Genomic DNA, 16,451 nt, shown 5'->3' with positions numbered 1-16,451 from the left:
ATATATGTCCTGCATCTCATATTTCCTTTAGTGGTGCTTCTTACCCATTCTCATATCATTTACCCTAGTATTTCATGATCCTGAGGCGACTGAGAACCCTTTAATAAAGGAATCCTTTTTCACTTGAATTGTCAAGTGATACTTACCAGTGACTATCACGTAATGTTACAGGTAGTTGCATTTTCTTCCTCTTCTTTCTCTCCTTTCTTCTTTGTCACACGGTCCATTGTGTTATAGCCCACGTGTCATGATAACACTTGTACCATCTTTTCATTTAGATTCCACCTACAATTATTTACCGATTCCAGTTCTGAAATAGGCTTTCATGATCTACTCACTAGAATTCTCAAGTGCATAAGGTACTGAGACATATACATGTTCACACCATTATAAAGAACAAAGTATAAACATTGAGGTTTTTCTCACACCCATGTTCCTGTGTTCTTTGATATGATATGTGTTCATTTCCTTCACTATATAGGATTGCAAGTTTTCCATTTGTACCTTAATGGCAATGACGCTATACAATTGAACACATATCATCCTGTTATCCATATAGGTGTGTATTTACCTGCTTGACTATTTTTGGTTGTTTGATCCAGAATGTTTCTCCAGATAGGTCATGTGGAAATTTTCTTTCCTCAGTACAAATGTTTTCACTATGGCTTTGGAAAAATTTTTTGTATGTGCATCATGGTCATTTGACCCATTGTACTCTCAAGTAGCAATATATTGTACTGTTATGTTGTACTATGTACTAATTACGTGTTTATATGGTTTTGTAACCCTTTATGATCTTAGATAACTTTATCCTTGATAAAGACCTAAAAACAAGGTCGAAACGTTGGATGAATTATCCTTTTGCACAAATAAAGAATTTTCAGCATTCCAAGAGTTCTTTTCTTACGTTATTGATCACTATAGTGTGCCAGAGCTATTTCTATTGAATTGACTCTTATTTTTTCTGAGCACCTGCTATATACACAGTGACCCAGACATATTCAAGTTTCATTCAGAAGGCAGAGGGAAGCCTTAGCAGCTGAGCCTATATCTTGGCTTGTGAGCATTAGAACAGGCCGGCGATTACAGGGTAACATGAAAAATGTCCAGCTTGCATTATGACTAGAACATGACAATATCCTTTTAAGTACTAACCTATGATGCGTTCCTAAGCAGTTGATGTTATATGTTCTACATTTCATTTTCTGCATACTTTACAAGTAACTCACAATTTTGCCTCTTGTAACATACTCCCACCACCACTGTGGTAAAGCTTCAATTACAAATTCAAACGCACAAAAATCTGTTATAGATATACAGATTTTCAGAAAAGCTCAAGAGAGTCAGAAATAAAAAATACTTTTTCTTTATTTAGATATTTTCACTATTAAAATTACATATATACAAAACTCCACTGTATAGTACCCATGGACTGGTCAAAACAGGTCAGAAAAATCATAAGCCCGCATTAACAAATGGATTAAGAATTCATAATGCCCTATACTTGAAATAAACATATATAAGGCTCTAATGAAAATTCAAACTTCTTTTTTCCAAATGCAGGGTTATTCAGTAAACAGTAGACATAGTTACATCATGTGGTAAGTGATACTAAAGTGCACATACCATTATAACATTATCCTATACTACTCTGGGATTCACAATCTATTTAATACACTCCCAAGTTATTGTGGATAGGAACCGGGTTGTAATACTATTGGGGTTGCACCATAATATGCCACCCAGCTTTCAATGAGAGCAGTAAACCCACTGAACCACCACAGAGATAACTAATGTCCGTTACCTGTTAGGGAGACCTGAATTCCACGTCCTGCGACCCCAACACAAGAATTACCTCACTTCCTAATGAAAGGGAGTGAGACGCATCTGGGAAGGGAAGGGAAAAGATTAGGGTTTGGGGATGATGAAAGGGCTTTCTACGGGCAAGGATGGCAAAGGGTGGCAGTGACGGAAAGTCAGGCAGCCTGTCCTGTCCTGTCCTGTCCGTCCGTCTTTTTGTATCATGAATTGGAAAGACTGCAAGGGGGAGGGGAGGTGCTTGTGTCCAAAAGGAGGAGTTATTCAGATTCATTGCAGTGGGCGGCGGCTGCAAAAAGCACCATTCTTCTTGTTTTTGCTCTGCAAAACAGCCTTTTCAAGGGTTGGCTTGGGTGACAAAATGTCTTCTGTAGGCGTGGGTTTGTCTCCCTCTCCCTAAGATGTGTCCGGTATAGGCCAGGGTGCCACTCAAGGCCGTAACCAATTCGGGTTATAGCTTCTCGGCCTTTTGGCTAAGATCAAGTGTAGTTTCGGAGGACGCTACCTTGGTCGGTACTGGAAGGTGCCTGGGATTGCACGTCTGCCGGCCTTGAGGAAGTGTGTGCGCCTTCTGGTGACACATAGCCCTCTTGTGCCTGGACGGTTCCCAGGCAACGGGAGGCGATCACCTTTGTTATTTTGAAGTCCTACTGATAAACAGAAAAAAAAAAATTAAATCTGTTCTTATCAGTTTAATATCTGATACGTCCCCTCTCTGGGGACCATATATTAAATGGATTTTTAGAACAAGGAGATGGAAAAAATCTTGCTCTGTCCACTGCACGCATTGACCTGGTATTGCAGTACCTCCAGGACCGGTGCACCCCTTCTTAACCCAGTTTCCAAAAGCAGAACTCAATTCACCTGATTCAAATGAGCCCCATTAGTGAATTGAAAGAAAGCAAAAACTTTATATGCACCTCAATTTGGCCAATTCACTTTTCACACTTTCACCCTTTTTTTTATCTTTCACACCTTTTACTTGCTTTATTGATGCAAAAAGCTGTGCCAAATAGCAAACTCATCTCCACTCAACTTGACCAACTCTGCTATGTCCCGTGCAGTATCTTATTCTCAGTCTTATCTAGATCATTTGCAATTGAATAGAATAGATCCCTTTTGGCTGCTTATGACTGTGTAAAATATGTAGTTTTACTGGGCTGGGATGAGAGAATCCATTGAAGCATGGTGTAGGGATTGTGGTTCCTGTGTGCTAAGAAGAGAGGCTGGCACCAGCCAGAAAGCCCCATTGCAGCCAATAATCACTTAATAACTTTTTCAACTTGTCATCATATGGGAGGCCTTCCATTCCTTGTAGTAGTCTAGTTGCCCACCTTTGAACTGACTCTAACTTCTGAATGTCCTTATTAAAATGTGGAGCCCAAAACTGGTTCCCATATTCCAGATGTAGCCTTACAAGTGATTTATAGAGGTGTAACAATACGTTGGGATCACGGGATCTAATCTCCCTTTTTATACACCCTAAAATCTTGTCCCAAGCAGCATTCCATCAGCCTCTGGAAGGTTCCTGGCGCATTGCACAGCTCGAAGGGCATGCTTTTGAACTCGCAGAGACCCATAGGGGTGGCGAAGGCGGTCTTCTCCCGGTCTGCCTCAGCAACGGACACTTGCCAATAGTGACTAGTGAGATCAAGGGTAGAAAAATAATTTGCAGTTCTCAATGCAGCTAGCGATTCCTCAATACGGGGAGTGGTGCCGTCCTTCTTTTTTAACAGGATCAACAGAGCTGCCCAAAGGCTACAACTGTCACGGATAACCCCAGCCGCCTTCATGTTGCTCAACATGTCCTTGGTACACTGGCAATGTGAAGGTGGTATTGGCTTATAGCTCTCTTTGATGGGTGGGTGTGCACCTGTGGGGATGTGGTGTTGGACCCCTTTTATTCCCCCAAAATCTAGCGGGCTTCCCACCGGTAACCCGCTCCCCAGCTTGGATGGATGCTGAGGGAGCCCCTTTTGCCCGCAGGCTCTGGCCCTGGGAACTGTAGCCTTGGCGGTGACTGTGCTTCCCTCTACGGTGTGAGCTGTTGCCTTCAATCGGGTCTTGACTGCTGGGAAACCCTGGAGGTTCCTGTCGCTAACGGATTTGACCGGTTTTACGGCGACTCCTAGCCTGGTCGGGGTCCGTAGGCCCTGCCGGATGGTGCTGGCTTCTCTTCACTCCCCGATCTGGTACCGGCGGGCCACCGCCCATCCCCGGTCCGTACGGTTCACTCCAATCAGCCTCTCCTGCAGAAGGTCACCACCGTCTGCCAACCTTGCTGAGTGCCCGGGCCACACACCCGGACACGGTCAGTCTCCTCTCCTCTTCACTTCTCTAACTCCAAAACTGATCTCTAATCTGACTCCTTTTCCCGCCTCCAGGACTGTGAACTCCTCGGTGGGTGGGATCAACCGCCTGGCCCACCCCCTGGTGTGGACATCAGCCCCTGGAGGAAGGCAACTAGGATTTGTGTTTAGCTTCGGTGTGCCTAGCCGGAGTGTAGAGTGTGTTGGTGTAGTACCTGTGACGACCTGGCTTGTCCAGGGCGCCACATTCCCCTATAGTAAAATGCAGACCGTCCGCGGGCTGCCCGTCCATCACCGGTTTTATTTTCACAACTGAAAAAGAATAAAACGGTAAAACATGTAAAAGCATCATAAACATTTTACAACGGTACAGCTTCCGCTCTTCTCCCACCCAAACAACCTGGCCCTGATGCTGCCCCTAAGAAGCGGGCAGCACCCCTTGACCCCAGTCCAGCACCAAGTTGCCCGAGCGGGTTCTGTCTCTTTCAGGGGGCCCACGTCCAAGGGGACCCCTGAACCCCCGGAGGATCGCCACCGGTTACGGTAGTGGCGGGCCTAGGCCATCCCTTTCCTCCAGGCCCATCCTCCCAAATCAGCCTCTCCGGAGGCGGTAACGGTGTCAAGCCAACAAACATTTTTATTTACATTGCACTAAGTTTGTGGTTGCCCTGCAAGTTCTCGGGCTTGTCCGTAAGCAGTTCCTTACGCAATGGTTGCACAGTCCCTACGGGGACAACAGTTGCCGGCAACGGCCGGTTTAATCACGGTTCAATCAGGTAAACTTCTTTGGTTGATCATCTTTACTTATCATTTAAAACTTTAAAACTGGTACACTCAACACATAAAGCCCCCCCCTTTTAAAGAGTAGTTTCCCTGTACCTAAGTGGGGGTCTACCTAGGTTGGGGCGAGTGGACCTTCGGGGTCCGGTGTCAGTGGTGACAGGCAGTGGGGCAGAGGGAACAGTCAGTTCCTCCTCCCTGCTATCATGTGGGGCAGGCGGAGGCGTAGGGGAGCTGGGTACAGGTACATCCCTGGGCACTGGCTCGCGGTTAACCGTTTCCATCATTTCTTCATCCACGGGTTGTGGGAACAGTATCACTGGAAGGATCACCGCACCGTTCTGTGTAGGCCAGTCTGCTGGAAAATCACCCATCATGGTGTGGATTACCTCTTTTTCCTTCTCCACTGGACTGGGAACTGGAGCCTCATCCGCTACTCTCAATGCTGGTGGGCACTTCTTCAGGTGGTCTCGGGAAACCGTGGCCAAAGTCCCCCCCTGGTCACAGCTGATCTGGTAGGCCTTCCCATTCTCCCATCCTGTGGGCTGGACTACATACGGGGTTTTTTCCCATTGATCATCCAGCTTGTGGGCCCTTCTTTTCCGCTTCAGCACTACATCCCCAGATTGGAAGGAACCGGCAGGCGCCTTCTTGTTGAAGCACTGCTCCTGTTGTCCCCGACTCCGGCACAAGTTCTTTTCAACATACTCCTGGACCTGTCGGTACTGTGTCCTCCGCCGAGTGTCCCATTCAGCTGTCGACAGGAGTGCTTCTGAAGCTTCCAAGCCCATTTCCAGATCCACTGGTAGCCGGCCGGGACGAGCTCTCATCAGGTATGCTGGAGTGCATTTCGTAGAGCTGGAAGGGATGTTGTTGTACATATCGACCAGGTCAGGTAGCTTCTCCAGCCACAGGTTCCGCTCTTCCAGTGGTAACGTCTTGAGGAGGCCCAGGACCAAGTGGTTCATCTTTTCACAAATGCCATTGGTTTGGGCGTGGTAAGGCGTGGTCCGGATTTTCTTGCAGCCGTACAACTGGCAGAATTCCTGGAATACCTCTGCTTCAAAGGCCGGACCCTGGTCGGTAAGCACCCTCTCCGGGTACCAATGCGGTCAACAGAAATAAGCCTGGAAAGCCTTAGCAGCGGTGCGGCCGGTTAAGTCCTTAACTGGGACAACCACCAGGAACCTCGAGTAGTGGTCTACGATGGTCAGAGCGTAGGTGTACCCACTTCGGCTGGGGGTGAGCTTTACATGGTCAAGGGCAACCAGCTCCAGCGGTTGGTGTGTAATGATCGGGTGTAGGGGTGCCTTCTGGCTGGCCTCGTCCTTCCTTCTCAATGCGCAAGGGCCACATTCTCGGCACCAGGCCTCCACAGATTCCCGCATTCCACTCCAATAGAACCGCTCTCTTAACAACATCTCTAGCTTCTTCCACCCGAAGTGCACTGCACCATCATGGTATGCTTGCAGGACGGTGGGCACGTTAGCCTGGGGAATCACCAGCTGGCGGATCTTCTCGTGAGTCTTTGGATTAATCAGCTCGCGATACAACTTCCCCTGGTGTAGGTATAGCCGGGTCCGTTCTTGCCACAGACGTTGGGCTTCGGCAGGGGCAGCAGGGTCTATCCCAGCAGAACCCTGTTCCACTAGAGTCTTGACCAGGCGGACAGCAGGTGCCTGGTCCTGAGCTTCCTGCCAGTCCTGTCGGGGCAGCGGATCCAGGTTCACCCGTTGTTGGTAGACGTGCACCTTCTCAGTGAATGGCCGGTGAAATGCAGGCAACTCGATCTCTTCGAGGTCATCATCCTCTGGCCCCTCTTCCGACAGGTGGGGCATCCGGGAGAGTGCATTGGCATTGACGTTGGTACGGCCGGCCCGGTACTTGATGGTGAAATCGTAGTTGGCTAACCTGGTCACCCACCGCTGCTCCAACGCGCCCAGCTTGGCCGTATCTAGATGGGTCAGCAGGTTATTGTCTGTGTACGCGGTGAACTTGGCTGCTGCCAGGTAATGGCGGAACCGCTCGGTGATAGCCCACACCAGTGCCAAGAGCTCAAGCTTGAAGGAGATGTAGTTCTCAGGGTTCCTCTCAGTCGGTCGGAGTTTTCGGCTAGCATAAGCTATTACCTTTTCCCTTCTGTCTTGGACCTGGGATAGAACAGCCCCCAAGCCCACATTGCTGGCGTCGGTGTAGAGGATGAATGGGCGGCTGTAGTCAGGGTACGCTAGGATTTCCTCTCCGGTCAGGGCTGTTCTCAGCTGGCGGAAGGATTCCTCATGCTTTTCTTCCCACACCAATGGGGCTACTAGGGATCTACCACCCTTGGTCTGTCCTACGAGGAGGTCTTGCATGGGGGCAGCCATCTTTGTGTACCCCTTAATGAAGCGACGGTAATATCCCACCAGGCCCAGAAACTGCCTCACTTCCCTCACTGTGGTCGGTCTCGGCCAGTCTTGGATGGCGGTGATCTTCTCGGGGTTGGGGGCGACACCTTCCGCACCAACCACATGTCCTAGGTACTGCACTCTGGGTTTCAGCAGATGACACTTTGAGGGCTTCAACTTCATCCCATACTTGGCAAGGGACGCGAACACCTCGGCTAGGTGCTCCAGGTGGGCTTCATACGTCTGTGAGTACACAATCACATCATCCAAGTACAGCAAAACGGTCCCATAGGCAGTCTTCTCTCGGTCTTCCGGTGCCACGGCCACCTGCCAGTACCCGCTGGTGAGGTCAAGGGTGGAGAAGTAGTTAGCGGTTCTCAGCGAGGCCAGGGACTCTTTGATGCGGGGCAGAGGGTAAGCATCCTTATGCGTTATCTGGTTAATCTTCCGGTAATCCACACACATCCGCATGGTGCCATCCTTCTTCTTAACCAGCACCAACGGAGCGGCCCAGGGACTACAGCTGTCCCTAATAACCCCTGCCTCCTTCATGTTCCTCAACATGTCTTTGGCGCATTGGTAGTGCGCAGGGGGAATAGGCCTGTATCTCTCTTTAATAGGGGAGTGTGTACCGGTAGGGATGTGGTGTTGAACCCCTTTAATCTGCCCAAAATCTAGAGGGTGCTTGCTAAAAACCCGCTCATACTCCTGTACCACCCGGTATACCCCTTCCTTGTGGTGTATGGGGGTATCATCAGTGCCGACATGTAGCTCTCGATACCACTCGCCTAACTCCCCCAGGGATGAGTGGGAACCGGCAGCAGGCGGTGTGACCGGGGGAACGGCTTCATGGATCGTGTGGGGATCTAGAGTGAGCAATTTGGCAAGGGTAGCGTACCGGGTGGTGCATGAATGCACACATATTGGTTTTATAATCTTATTGTATTACTTTATATTCTTATTTCACTTGTGCATATCTCCACCATAATCCTGGCTAAGAAATATAGCTTTTTTTGGGGTACACAGGTAGTAAGGTCTTCTTTCTATTTCTTTAGGGGTGATATAGCCTGGTGGAACTCTAGACCTCTAACATTATATATGCACCCTTTTTCTTTATGGTTCTTGGACACCTTATAACATTCTTCCATACATATATATCTTTCTCATAAATTATAAATAATTAGGCATTTTTATATATTTTATTTACATTTTCATAAATAACTTTTTACAAAGCATGGGGGACATTCTCACATACATATAATTTTCATGTACGCATTCTGAAAATTTACGCATAAACCGTACACACTCCTTTTTGTAACAATTTCTATAACTCATTCGCTGAACTCTCATCCCGGATATTCATTCTTACACCGAATTTCCTGTTATAACACAACATTCATGATTTTTATTCAATTTATTTTTATTTTTTAGGTTTATTAGTAGTGATGAGCGAGTACTAAAAAGCTCGGGTGCTCAAAGCTCGGGCCGAGCCTCCCAAGATACTCGTGTACTCGGCCCGAGCACCGAGCCCAATGTTATCCTATGGGAGACCCGAGTATTTTTGTGAAATGACCACCGGCAGCATGTAGAAACCCTAAAAATGGCACAAAAGTCTCCGAAGAGTGCTCAAATGACATGGCAACAGCATGGGGAAGACCCCTTGAAGCATTTATCACTCAAAAGTCACAGCTGTGAATAATTTTGTCCGCGTTTTACGCCATTTTTACGGACTCACCAGAAAACCTTCCAAAATGACACCAAAATGATTTTTCATAGCGGAAATGTTAAGGGCACATACCCAATAGTGAGATAGAGCTAATGTATGTTACTTTTTGAGATCAATACATGAAAGATTTTACGTAAAACATTGTGTGGCACTCCGATGTCCCTGAGAAGAGACGTACATAAAGGCCTCTGAGTCTAATGTGCCCATTTTGAGGAACTGAGTCTTTGTAGTATTTTCCTTTGCCAGGGCAGTCCAAAATTGTGAGGTTCACCAATGCCCCTGCATACAGACGTGCATGATGGCCTGTAAACCTGAAGTGCCCATTGTAAGGAAGTGGGTCTATTGTAGTATAGCCCTTAGGCAGGGCAGCCAAAAATTGGGAGGCTCCACGTTGTCCCTGGATAGAGACGTGCATGAGGGCCTCAAAACATTAAGTGTCCAGTGTCAGGAAGTGGGTGTATTATAGTATAGCCCTTAGGCAGGGCAGCCAAAAATTGGGAGGCTCCACGTTGTCTTTGGATAGAGACGTGCATGAGGGCCTGTAAACCTGAAGTGCCCATTGGAAGGAAGTGGGTCTTTTGTAGTATAGCCCTTTGGCAGGGCAGCCAAAAATTGGGAGGCTCCACGTTGTCCCTGGATAGAGACGTGCATGAGGGCCTGTAAACCTGAAGTGCCCATTGGAAGGAAGTGGGTCTTTTGTAGTATAGCCCTTTGGCAGGGCAGCCAAAAATTGGGAGGCTCCACGTTGTCCCTGGATAGAGACATGCATGAGGGCCTCAAAACATTAAGTGTCCATTGTCAGGAAGTGGGTGTATTATAGTATAGCCCTTAGGCAGGGCAGCCAAAAATTGGGAGGCTCCACGTTGTCCCTGGATAGAGACGTGCATGAGGGCCTGTAAACCTGAAGTGCCCATTGGAAGGAAGTGGGTCTTTTGTAGTATAGCCCTTTGGCAGGGCAGCCAAAAATTGGGAGGCTCCACGTTGTCCCTGGATAGAGACGTGCATGAGGGCCTCAAAACATTAAGTGTCCATTGTCAGGAAGTGGGTGTATTATAGTATAGCCCTTTGGCAGGGCAGCCAAAAATTGGGAGGCTCCACGTTGTCCCTGGATAGAGACGTGCATGAGGGCCTCAAAACATTAAGTGTCCATTGTCAGGAAGTGGGTGTATTATAGTATAGCCCTTAGGCAGGGCAGCCAAAAATTGGGAGGCTCCACGTTGTCCCTGGATAGAGACGTGCATGAGGGCCTCAAAACATTAAGTGTCCATTGTCAGGAAGTGGGTCTTTTGTAGTATAGCCCTTTGGCAGGGCAGCCAAAAATTGGGAGGCTCCACGTTGTCCCTGGATAGAGACGTGCATGAGGGCCTCAAAACATTAAGTGTCCATTGTCAGGAAGTGGGTGTATTATAGTATAGCCCTTAGGCAGGGCAGCCAAAAATTGGGAGGCTGCACGTTGTCCCTGGATAGAGACGTGCATGAGGGGCTCAAAACATTAAGTGTCCATTGTCAGGAAGTGGGTCTTTTGTAGTATAGCCCTTTGGCAGGGCAGCCAAAAATTGGGAGGCTCCACGTTGTCCCTGGATAGAGACGTGCATGAGGGCCTCAAAACATTAAGTGTCCATTGTCAGGAAGTGGGTGTATTATAGTATAGCCCTTTGACAGGGCAGCCAAAAATTGGGAGGCTCCACGTTGTCCCTGCATAGAGACGTGCATGAGGGCCTCAAAACATTGTTCCCATTGCAAAGGAGCGGGTCTCCTGTCGTTGTAATGTCCATTCTGCAAAGAATGGGCGAAAAAATTTACCACTGGGGGTATACCTGAAACAAAGGCCTAACTCTTGTAACGGTCATCATGGTGGCGCATGAGGAGAAGGAGGAGCAGTCCAGCGATTATCCAAAGTCCAGAAGTGTGTACCCATGGGTGACTGGAGGTACATGGCAAATTCCCGTTACAAACTTTAAATTCCGCTCTCATTTGCTGGTGGTGTGGTGAAGTCTGGCCCAATCCAACCCTTGTTCATCTTGATCAGAGTCAGCCTGTCAGCATTTTCAGTTGACAGGCGGGTGCGTTTATCTGTAATGATTCCACCTGCGGCACTAAAAACACGCTCTGACAAAACGCTAGCGGCAGGGCAGGCCAGGACTTCCAAGGCGTAGAGAGCCAATTCATGCCACGTGTCCACCTTGGATACCCAATAATTGTAAGGCACAGAGGAATGTCGGAGTACAGTTGTTCGATCTGCAAGGTACTCCTTGAGCATCTGGGCAAACTTAGGATTTCTTGTGGCACTACCCCGCACCTCAGGGGCTGTGGTACGTGAGGGGCTGAGAAAACTGTCCCACATCTTAAAGACTGTTCCCCTACCTCTGGCGGATTGGACTTGTGCCTCTCTCGGCTGTACGCCTTGGTTGTCCACTGATTCCTGACCTATGCCGCTAGCGTTTTGTGAGGGGAATGCTTTGCCTACTTCCGTGACTATGGCCTTCCGGAACTGCTGCATTTTGGTTGACCTCTCCGCCTCGGGAATAAGAGACATAAAGTTCTCCTTGTAGCGTGGGTCTAACAGTGTTACCAACCAGTAATGATTGTCGGCCAAGATGTTCTTAACGCGAGGGTCACGAGACAGGCAGCTTACCATAAAGTCAGCCATGTGCGCCAGACTCTTAACAGCCAGGACTTCAGTAGCCTGACCAACACGTTGACTGAACATGCTGTCCTCCTCCTCCTCCTCCTCCTCCTCCTCATCTACCCTGTCCTCTGGCCAGCCACGCTGAACCGAGGATATGACTGGTGTGCATGTCATATCCTCAATTTGGCCGGAGATTTGCTCCATGTCTTCATCCTCCTCCTCGTCATAGTCCTCCACTGCACGTTGTGATGAGACGAGGCTGGGCTGTGTGTTATCACCCACACCCACTACTGTTTCTTGCTGCAACTCATCGCGCTCCGCCTGCAATGCATCATGTTTGGCTTTGAGCAGAGACCGTTTTAGAAGGCAGAGTAGCGGTATGGTGACGCTAATAATGGCGTCATCACCACTCACCATCTTGGTGGAGTCCTCAAAGTTTTGGAGGATGGTACATAGGTCGGACATCCATCTCCACTCCTCAGGTGTTATGTGTGGAGTTTGACCCATTTCCCGACGGCTTAGGTGATGCAGGTACTCAACAACTGCCCTCTTCTGCTCACATATCCTGACCAACATGTGCAGAGTTGAATTCCAACGCGTGGGGACATCACACACCAGTCTGTGAGCCGGAAGATGCAAACTGCGCTGAAAGCCGGCAAGGCCGGCTGAAGCAGTAGGTGACTTTCGAAAATGTGCAGACAGGCGGCGAACTTTTACCAGCAGATCAGACAGCTCTGGGTATGACTTTAGAAACCGCTGAACCACGAGGTTGAGCACATGGGCCACGCATGGAACATGTGTCAGCTGGCCTCGCCTCAAAGCCGCCACCAGGTTCCGGCCATTGTCACACACGACCTTTCCTGGCTTTAGGTTCAGAGGTGTGAGCCAGTGATCTGCCTGCTGTTTCAGAGCTGTCCACAGCTCTTCTGCATTGTGGGGTTTGTCACCTATGCAGATTAGCTTCAGCACAGCCTGTTGCCGCTTCGCCGAGGCAGTGCTGCAGTGCTTCCAGCTTGGGACTGGTGTGGAGGGTACAGTGGATGAGGATGCGCAGGAGGAGGAGGAGGCTGAAGAGCATGACATTCCGGAGCTGTAGAGTGTGGGTGAAACACTGACTGAGGTAGGGCCTGCAAACCTTGGTGTGGGAAGGACGTGTTCCGTCCCTCGCTCAGACTGGGTCCCAGCTTCCACAATATTAACCCAGTGTGCCGTCAACGAGATGTAGCGGCCTTGCCCACAAGCACTTGTCCACGTGTCTGTGGTTAGGTGGACTTTGGGTGAAACAGCGTTGTTCAGGGCACGTGTGATGTTTTGTGACACGTGGTTATGCAACGCGGGGACGGCACACCGGGAGAAATAGTGGCGGCTGGGGACCGAGTAACGTGGGACAGCTGCCGCCATCAGGTCGCGGAATGCTTCTGTCTCCACCAGCCTAAAAGGCAACATTTCCAGCGCAAGCAGTCGCGAAATGTTAGTATTTAGAACTGTGGCATGTGGGGTGTTGGCAGTGTATTTGCGCCTGCGTTCAAAGGTTTGCTGAATGGATAACTGAACGCTGCGCTGGGACAAGGACGTGCTTGATGATGGTGTTATTTCTGAGTAGGCAACTGCAGGTGCAGGACCGGAGGAGGCTTGTTCGCAGGCAGCATGGACAGGGGATTGGCTCGCATGCACAACCAGCGAAGACGTAGCAGTGACATTAGCAAGCACTGCTCCTCGACTCTGTTGTACTTCCCACAAAGTCGGGTGCTTGGCTGACATGTGCCTGATCATGCTGGTGGTGGTCAGGCTGCTAGTTTTGGTACCCCTGCTGATGCTGGCACGGCAGGTGTTGCAAATGGCCTTTTTAGAATCATCTGGATCCAACTTAAAAAACTGCCAGACTCGGGAAGACCTAACATTTGTACAGGCACCTTGTGTCGTGTTGTTGTTCCGGGGAACGGTTGCCTGACTTCTGCCTGGAGCCACCACCCTGCTTCTTACTGCCTGTTGGGATGCTACGCCTCCCTCCCCCTGTGCACTGCTGTCCTCGCTCTGCATATCCTCCTGCCAGGTTGGGTCAGTTACTGGATCATCCACCACGTCGTCTTCCTCTTCCGCACCCTGCTCCTCCTCCTGACTTCCTGACAATTGTGTCTCATCATCGTCCACCCCTTGTTGAGACACGTTGCCAACTTCGTGAGAACGTGGCTGCTCAAATATTTGGCCATCTGTACATACGATCTCCTCATGACCCACTTCAACATGAGCTGGCGAGAGGCCAGAATGTGCGAATGGAAACGTGAACAGCTCTTCCGAGTGTCCAAGTGTGGGATCATTAATGTCCGAGGACGTGTACTCAGCCTTGTGGTAGGAAGGAGGATCAGGTTCTGAAATGTGCGGTGCAGTATCACGGCTACTGACACTTGACCGTGTGGAAGACAGAGTGTTTGTGGTGGTGCCAATCTGACTGGAAGCATTATCCGCTATCCAACTAACAACCTGTTGACACTGGTCTTGGTTCAAGAGCGGTGTACTGCTGCGGTCCCCAAGAATTTGGGACAGGACGTGCGAGCGACTAGATGTGGCCCTTTGTTGTGGCAAAATTAGAGCTTGCCCACGACCTCGGCCTCTGCCTGCACCACCATCACGTCCACTTCCTTGTTCCTTGCCAACGCCCTTGCGCATTTTGCAATGCTGTGCTGACGTGTATTCACTAGACTTGGGCGTTATATCAAAGTTTGTGCAAATTGTGCACCTGTACGCTGCCACCGACAGGCACACACGTGCGGTTTTTAAATGCAAGCACGGACGCACTAAGAACCTAACAGGTTTTAGGAGCAAAAATTAATGACGAGAACTCTGACACTATCAGCCACTGCTGACTGACGTGTATTATACACTACACTTGTGCGTTATATAATAGTTTGGTAAAAACGCACACAAGTGCACCTGTACGCTGCCACCGACAGGCACACACGTGCGGTTTTTAAATGCAAGCACGGACGCACTAAGAACCTAACACAGGTTTTAGGAGCAAAAATTAATGACACTATCTGACACTATCAGGACTGTTTTAGACTGTGTACACCAGCCCCAGATATGATGAAGGCTGGTATACGGTCACCACTAGGAATGGCTATATACCCTGCCTGCCTGCCTGCCTGCCTGTATACTGCTACAATAGTCCTGACAAGGACTCTTTTGGTCACTAGCCTGTATTCCAACCTGGCTATACCCTGCCTGTATACAGCAACAATAGTCCTGAGAAGGACTCTGCTACTGTACTCCGACCTGGCTATACCCTGCCTGCCTGTATACAACTAGAATAGTCCTGAGAAGGACTTTTGGTCACACTGTTTGCAGCCCTGCTACGGAAATAGCTATAAAGGGCCGCAAACCTTTCCCTGAAGCAGCGACCCTCTCCCTGCACTGACTGTCTGGATAGCTGTGAGCAGAGCACAGCGCGCCCGCCGGTATAAAGGCTCGGTCACGCTGTGCAGGCCGGCCAATCACTGCAATTCCACAACTAACAGGGCTGTGGCATTGCAGTGGTCTGCCAGCCAATCCCTGCATGAGGGCTGGCTCTCAAAAGAGCGCCAACATGCAGGGATGAAGACCACGAGTACAGCACGAGTATCGCGAGATTACTCGGTCCCCGTCGAGTAGACCGAGTACAGTGATACTCGTGCGAGTACCGAGTAGTAACAAGCATGCTCGCTCATCACTATTTATTAGTAAAATGGCTTACACTCCCCTTTTTTCCACTTTTTTCTTCACTACTTTTATAAAGAAATTTTTCCTTTCTTTATTCTTAATGCAATTTTATATAGCAACACCACCATTTTTTGCCACGAACATAATTTTTCTTGTCCGTCATCCCGTTCACCCTTACAGGGTTGTGGACAGATGCACTTGTCACTACACTTCTAAGACTCAATACAGGGTCTGGAGCTCAATGCTCCCTTTTTGTTTTTTTTTTCTTCTTTTTTTTCTTTTTTTCATTTTGTCCTTCTTCTTCTTCTTTTTCTGATTTTTGTCTCAAAAAGCTGATGAAATTTGAAACACTATACCCCAGTGATTTTATAAATGTTTCTCAATATATCACTTGAGAACTTTTATGGCCGGTATTGTAACAGTTGACCATCCCGGCAGTATTTGAAATACAGCAGTCAGTCCTCTGACGTAGCTCCATATGTGTATATATAGAGGTTCTTCCTCCTTTGATTGCATACTGTTCTTTTTTTGCCCTGATGAAGGAGACAGTGATCTCTGAAACACATTGACCGGAAAAAAGAATAAAGAGATGAAATAATTAACATCAGTTTCCTTTGGTGACAGCGCGGCACGCACCCGATTTTCCTCCTATACGTTATTGCTCTTCTACTAGGGGCTGCGGCTGTCGCCATTTGTAACGTGCATTTAGGGGTTGTGACTGGCACAACCTTAATAGGTGAGTGCAACTACTATTAATTATTTGTTACCTTACCAGGTAAGACCCTAATTTGTGCGTCTGCTCCAGAGTTATTTCCCTGATTATTAATATCTGACAGGCAGTGATTGATCCTGCATTCTCACCTTCCTCTCTGTTGCACATTCTTATTGTTCCTATATGCTCTCTATTTCCATCAGACTTTTTTTGTCCTTCGGTGGGGCTCTAACATATGTGCACTATTTTTTATTTATTTTTATGGATTCCTTTCTTTTTTCATGCTAGCGTTCATTATGCAGTAGTCATTCATGATATATCTTATATTTGTGAATCCATTAGGGCTCTATATGTCTGGTGCATCACATTGGGTCTTTTCAGTGCACAATAGGCA

The 16,451-nt window shown here is 48.5% G+C and overlaps 1 pseudogene; it reads left to right on the top strand.

Annotated features, from left to right (window-relative positions):
* Nucleotides 1-2,442: 2,442 nt before the first annotated feature.
* LOC142268457 (U2 spliceosomal RNA) lies at nt 2,443-2,647 on the top strand (annotated as a pseudogene).
* Nucleotides 2,648-16,451: the final 13,804 nt, after the last annotated feature.

Source organism: Anomaloglossus baeobatrachus, unplaced genomic scaffold, assembly GCF_048569485.1.
Source record: "Anomaloglossus baeobatrachus isolate aAnoBae1 unplaced genomic scaffold, aAnoBae1.hap1 Scaffold_3017, whole genome shotgun sequence".
Classification (NCBI taxonomy): domain Eukaryota; kingdom Metazoa; phylum Chordata; class Amphibia; order Anura; family Aromobatidae; genus Anomaloglossus; species Anomaloglossus baeobatrachus.
Note: the sequence above shows the minus strand (reverse complement) of the source record. Positions and strands in the feature narration are given on the sequence as shown.